Below are 6,000 nucleotides of genomic sequence, written 5' to 3' on the forward strand. Positions count from 1 at the left end.
GAAATTTAGATCACTTAGAATCTTATGCATAAGGAATATCAACTGATTAGGACGCTTATGTATTTTATAGGTACGAAACAAGTTTGAGAAGCCCTAAGGTTATTCCACTCGAGCAGTCAGTTAAAGGTAGGTGGTACTCATCCTTCTGAATTTTCAAATATTAAATATGGAATTTTCTTAAGGGAAAGTTCTATTTTGTTATATGCAAATGGATCATGTAATTTATTTGAAATGTTTTGATACGCTACAAATTACGATGTGAGTGGCATGTTTTATGAAATGAAAGAAATGTATATGTGGCATATGAAATGAATTTATAATATGAAAAACTCTTAACAGTTATGAAATAAATGGTACAGGCTATAGTCCTAGTATGTTATGGGATGTTAGTCATGGGAGTCAGTATAGAACTCGACCAATTGACTTATGTTATTTGATCAAGCAGTAGTCATGAAACCTCTTGATCGCCTTCCTAGAAGGGGTTTATTTTCTAAACTAAGTACTTAGAAGTCAGTTATTGCATGTACTTGCTATGAGCTAATATGGAATGTTTTACATGCTTACAACTTCTTATGTATGATTATAAATCTCATGAACAAGAAGTTGGTGTTACCAGTCATTAATATTATATGTTACCAGTTAAATGTTGTTTTGAATAGTTATGCATGTGAAGTGTGCAAAAATGCTTTGATAGATATAATGCTATAATTACATGGTTCAATAGAGAAGTAGTTGCTACCTACTGATAGATTATCACTCAACCCCTTTAACTACTTTTGCAGATTTTGGAGATTATGAATTAGTCTATGTCAAAGGCTGAGAAGATGATTTTTACTAGATCCTTAGTAGATAGGAATTAGTAGTACGGTTGTACTTATGCTTGTATATCTTATCTCTACTAGATGTTGAACAGATGGACTCCTTAGATATTTATAGGCTATTTCTAATTCAAATTTTTACTGCACTATAATTAGTTCCATTAATATTATTACTTTTTAAGTTGGTGTTTCTAGTTTCATGTTGCCTTGTATTTTGTGAGCTACACTTGAGGAATATGGCGGATATCTTGTGACTAGCACGTGTGAGTTCGAGGCGTGACAATTGCACTATTCCAAGTGTACTCGTTACCCTTTCTTCCTTACAATGGTGAGTCTTTGTATATTAATGGGTAAATTACAAAAAACCCCCTTGTGATTTGACGAATGATCATGAAACCCTCTTATTGTTTAAAAACATGAAAAGAACTCTTTGTACTTTGGATTGATGTGGAATGTTAACGAAATCGTTTGTATTGACAGAAATATGCAAAATTACCATACCATCCTTATTGGAAAAACACCAAAAGTCAACTATGGCTTAATTACAATTTTGAAAAAAGTTCTTACTTCACTGGAGAGGAAAGTCAAGTTGGGGGTCTAATTGCAATCTCTTTAATGTTGTCTTGCACAACTGACTCTACCCCTAGGTAACAACTCCAGCCATCATAAAACTTTCTTCTTCATTTTTTTTCCATTTTTCTTATCCCTTTTATTTTCGTTTCTTTTCTTTCTTTCTCGACCCTATATAGGACTAAAAACGAGTAGAGTTTTGGTCTAATCAAGTTGAGTCTCAACTTAATTTCATCAACTTCGAACTCAAAATCAAACTCGACGAGCTCTCAATATATTTGAAGTGAAGCTCAAGTTCGAGCCTCGAACTTCAAAAAATAAAAAATAATTATTTTATTTAAAAATGAATTAAATAGTAATTTTTCTTTAAGAAATAATAAAATATTAGCAATATATATAATTTCATTATTAAAATAAAAAATAATATATATATATATATATGTATGTATGTATGTATATCCCTTAGGGTGCATTTGGTTCATAGACTGGATGAAAGGGCATTACTTATCTTTGGATTATTCGTCAAGGGTTGAGTTACCCCTAGATGAGTATTCTTGTTATCCATTATTTGGTTGGTTTTATGTTAGATGGGATGTTTTAGAAAATAACCTCAACCTATTTTTGGTTGGAGATAGGTGACGTGGGATTCCTTATTTATAGACCAAAATATCTTCTTTGGTAGACCTACAATTAGAGGTGTTAATCGGGTTTTATTAAACCAAATTTGGCTTGTATATAGTTGAATATGTGCTCGATACTAGTCAACAACAACATATGTGAGCTTTGTGTGGTCCGAACCAGAACCAATATATAAGTTGTTTGTATTGGACTGAGTTTGACCTATTTAAATAGGTTTACGAGTCTCAATTTATATGTCTAACCTTTTATGGATTAAAATTGACTAAGAAAATATGGTTATATAATTAAGTAGTAGGAAATTAGTGTAAAATTTACTTTTCCTTTTAGTAGGGGTAAGTTTAAAATTTTAGTAGGTCCAAATTAGTCAAAATTTTAATTTATTAATAATAGGATGACATAGGATTAGTAATCCACTCTTGTGTCATGCTATGAATCAAACGAACCCTAACTGATTCATGGTTACTATTACCCACTTCAAATGACTTATCTTCCAGGATTATGTATAATTTATATTCAAATTCAATTCTACTATGAGATATTTTATCCCTAACTTTAAGTATTTCAAAACCATACTACTCTATAAAAGCGAGGATGGATAATCGAAAGATTGCTGAAGTATTAGCCTGGAGGCTGTTGTGCTTGCTATTCGTTTGAAGCCACAATATACTACATCTTTGAAGGAGATACTGCAAGTATTATCGAAGATTTGTTGATCAACTGATATCTCCGCGTGGTCTTTTGTTAAGTGATATACGTGCTCTTCTTAAATGACTTGCTTCGTTTGTCTTAATTTGGATGCATCGTCAACTTCACTTGCATTGTTTGTGTTAGTTTGTGTTAGTTTGCATCCCAGCAAATTAACCTAATTAATAAATCCCTCTTTATTTAAATTATCACTAGCGAACATTGTTGAACTTTTGAGCATTAGGTTAATTTGCTGGGATGAAGGCGATGAAGGCAAAAGAGAGTAGGTTTTGGGACCAGTCAAGAATTCCTACCCAATAATTTCATGAATGTTAAATTTTTTGCTATCATTTTTCACTTTAAATTTTCATCTCATAACTTCAATAAGATCTTTTTTTAATTATTTATACAAATCTTGCAAATTATGTTAGCTACAAAACTACAAAATATGCTTTACATATTTATTTTGGTCGGCCAAGGTTGTGTATGTTTATATCATTATTAAGCTATTATTTTGTTGTTACTGTTGAAAAAGAAGACAGTCCATGAAGGATTGCCATGGAGAAAAAAAACCAAGCCAAAAGACTAGGAGAAAAAATGTGGCAAGAGAAGGCATTAACAAGCGGAAGCCTTGAAAATTACAAGCAAAAAACTGGATGAGTATTTTCCTTCTGGATTTACGCCATTGCACAACGTTTCCTTTTATTTTTGTTTAACGACAATATGCTAAATCCAAGAATTTTGCTTCTGGATTTACACCATTGCACAACATTTCCTTTTATATATGTCTTGATTTTTTGTTTAACTTCAATATACTAAATCCAAAAACAAAAAAAAACAAATATGATTTGTATGGCTTGGTTTTCAATCTTAAATTGTATCTGTGCACTAAATATCATCGCTTTTTTAGGATGTTGTGTGGGTGTTGTGCCATTGTGGTACCATTTAATTTATTTAATTTTTGTTTTAAAGGAAAATGTACTAGATTCAAGAAAAGCAAGTACTCTAGAGGTACAAATTCTTAATGAATTATAATGCACTCAATTTATGTGCAAGAATCCACTATTATGTTTGATGTAGGTCCTTTTCTATATAAGCTACTCTAGAGGTGTTCTAAAACAAAGTTTAGCCATTAAAAATTTTAGGGGGTCACATGACAGCGTTTTTACCCGACACGAATATCCAACCGTACGTCTATAGTTTGATTCTCATTGCCCTAGATTTAGAGGAACTTTTGGTACTGCCTGATAGGGACGTTAACCAGATGATGATAAGACTCCCATTTTAACTCTAAAATTCTTTTCTTTTCTCTTTTTCCTTGTAGAATTTAGAGTCTCCTCCAAGCTGAAAGACGAAATATATACTACTTAGTGTATTTATTTCATGTTGTCTGTAGTACCAAGATTTTTTGTCAAAGAAATTTATGGTAGCAACTTTTGTACTGAAAAGACAAAGACGTATATGTATGTGTGTGTATGTTAAACGTACTATATTATCAATTATACCACTTAAGATCTTTTGTATTACATCTTAATTACTATACAACTTCACCTACAACCAGTGAAATGCATGCCATGTTTGTGTTGAGTGATAGGCATATCGCAAACTCAGAGGAAAGAGTTAATGCCAAATGAAATCATATGCATCAGTCTAGTACATGAATGAGGAATTCAATATTGCAAATTGAAATGGAAACCATATTACGGATAGTACTTTAAACGCGATTCATGAATCAACACTAAACTTGGATGACCATAAATTGTTCATGGTCACCCAAATTAACAGTGACATGAAATTTGTCAATCTTAAATCAAACAAAAGATAATACGTATCAATGTGGAGAATATAATTCGAATACTCTAACTTGGAATGAAACCAACTTTTATTAATCACTCAAGAATTGAGCGTACCGCACAACAGGAGAGTGTTCCTACCAACTTTCGTACCAGCCATGTCTTGCCGGTTATGCGCCAAAGGGATCAGCCGTGGTATTTATAGCATAAAGGGCAGTCACCAAATATATACAAATACGTTAAAAAAAAAAGTCCTCTAACACATTGAAAAAGAAGTTGGAGTAGCTACAAACTGGTCAATGTGGTGCCCGGTCAAATTCAGCAGAACAATGCAGAACATGGTAAGCAGCTGGATGTGGGATTTCATTCAAATTAATTAGTAGGTTTAATAATTAGCTAATGGGAGCATATATTATCTTTTACCAGAAATCAGCCATAACTAGTTCAGATTCACACCTAATATGAAGGTAATTTATGGCGGTTCGGCAGTGTAGTTGAGGTTGGTCGAGATTGAGTGCAATGCTTCAGTTGCATTTAGAATTTGATGTACAGTTACATATCATGTTATTCGTATACACTAAATTGGTATCTTGAAATTTGGACATTACATTCAAAGTCCACAGCAAGACTAAGTGCAAGATGCTAATCTACTAGCTTATCATTATCCATGCGGCAACATTTGACTTCTTGTATCTTGTTAATATCGAAATGATTATACCAGCACCGATGGATTAACATCAACAAAATTATTTTTCTGGGAAATGATTAAGACTCTTAGGCACCGTTTCGATTGAGGGAAAGGGAGGGAAAGGAAAGGAGAGGATTTGGTGGGATTAAGTTTTTATTGTTCGGATTGATTTTTTAGAAGGGAAAGGCAAGGATAGGGATGGAAAAGGAGGAATAAACTCTAGTTATTTTGTTGAGGTTTGGCCCAAGAGTGGATAGAAACTGAAGGAAACAATCTAATGTTAAAACTAAAAGTTGAAGTTTCCCAAAAAATAAAAATAAAATCCTTGTATTCTAACAGTATTTTACAGCAAACTTTATCCAATTTATGAGAGAGAATGCAACGTATTACTTGATCAAGAGGAAGTGTGTAGCTTCCTACTGTCGAATAGAAGATCTTTTGGAACTTTTGAAGTGTTTCTTTATAACTTTTCGGCATATTAGGTTAAAAGCATTACTGATCAACGTTCTCAAGGCACATGACTACCGGTGAAAGAAGTCAAGACCTTATGGATAGAAACAAGTACATTGTATTCCATGTATTCTTCAGGACTTGTAGCTGTATATAGCCCTAGAAAATTGCTTCACAAGGATCAAAATTTACGAGGACAAATAATGTAAAAGGACTTATCTTTTTTTTTTTTTTTTCGGTTGGTAAGATGTAATAGGACTTATCTTATAGGCACTACACTGGTTAAGCACCTCGTCTAAGTCCATATATAAGATCATAAAGTTAGGTATCCTTTAAAAAATTCTAACATTAAATTTGA

The sequence above is a fragment of the Coffea eugenioides genome, chromosome 10, assembly GCF_003713205.1.
Source record: "Coffea eugenioides isolate CCC68of chromosome 10, Ceug_1.0, whole genome shotgun sequence".
NCBI lineage: Eukaryota > Viridiplantae > Streptophyta > Magnoliopsida > Gentianales > Rubiaceae > Coffea > Coffea eugenioides.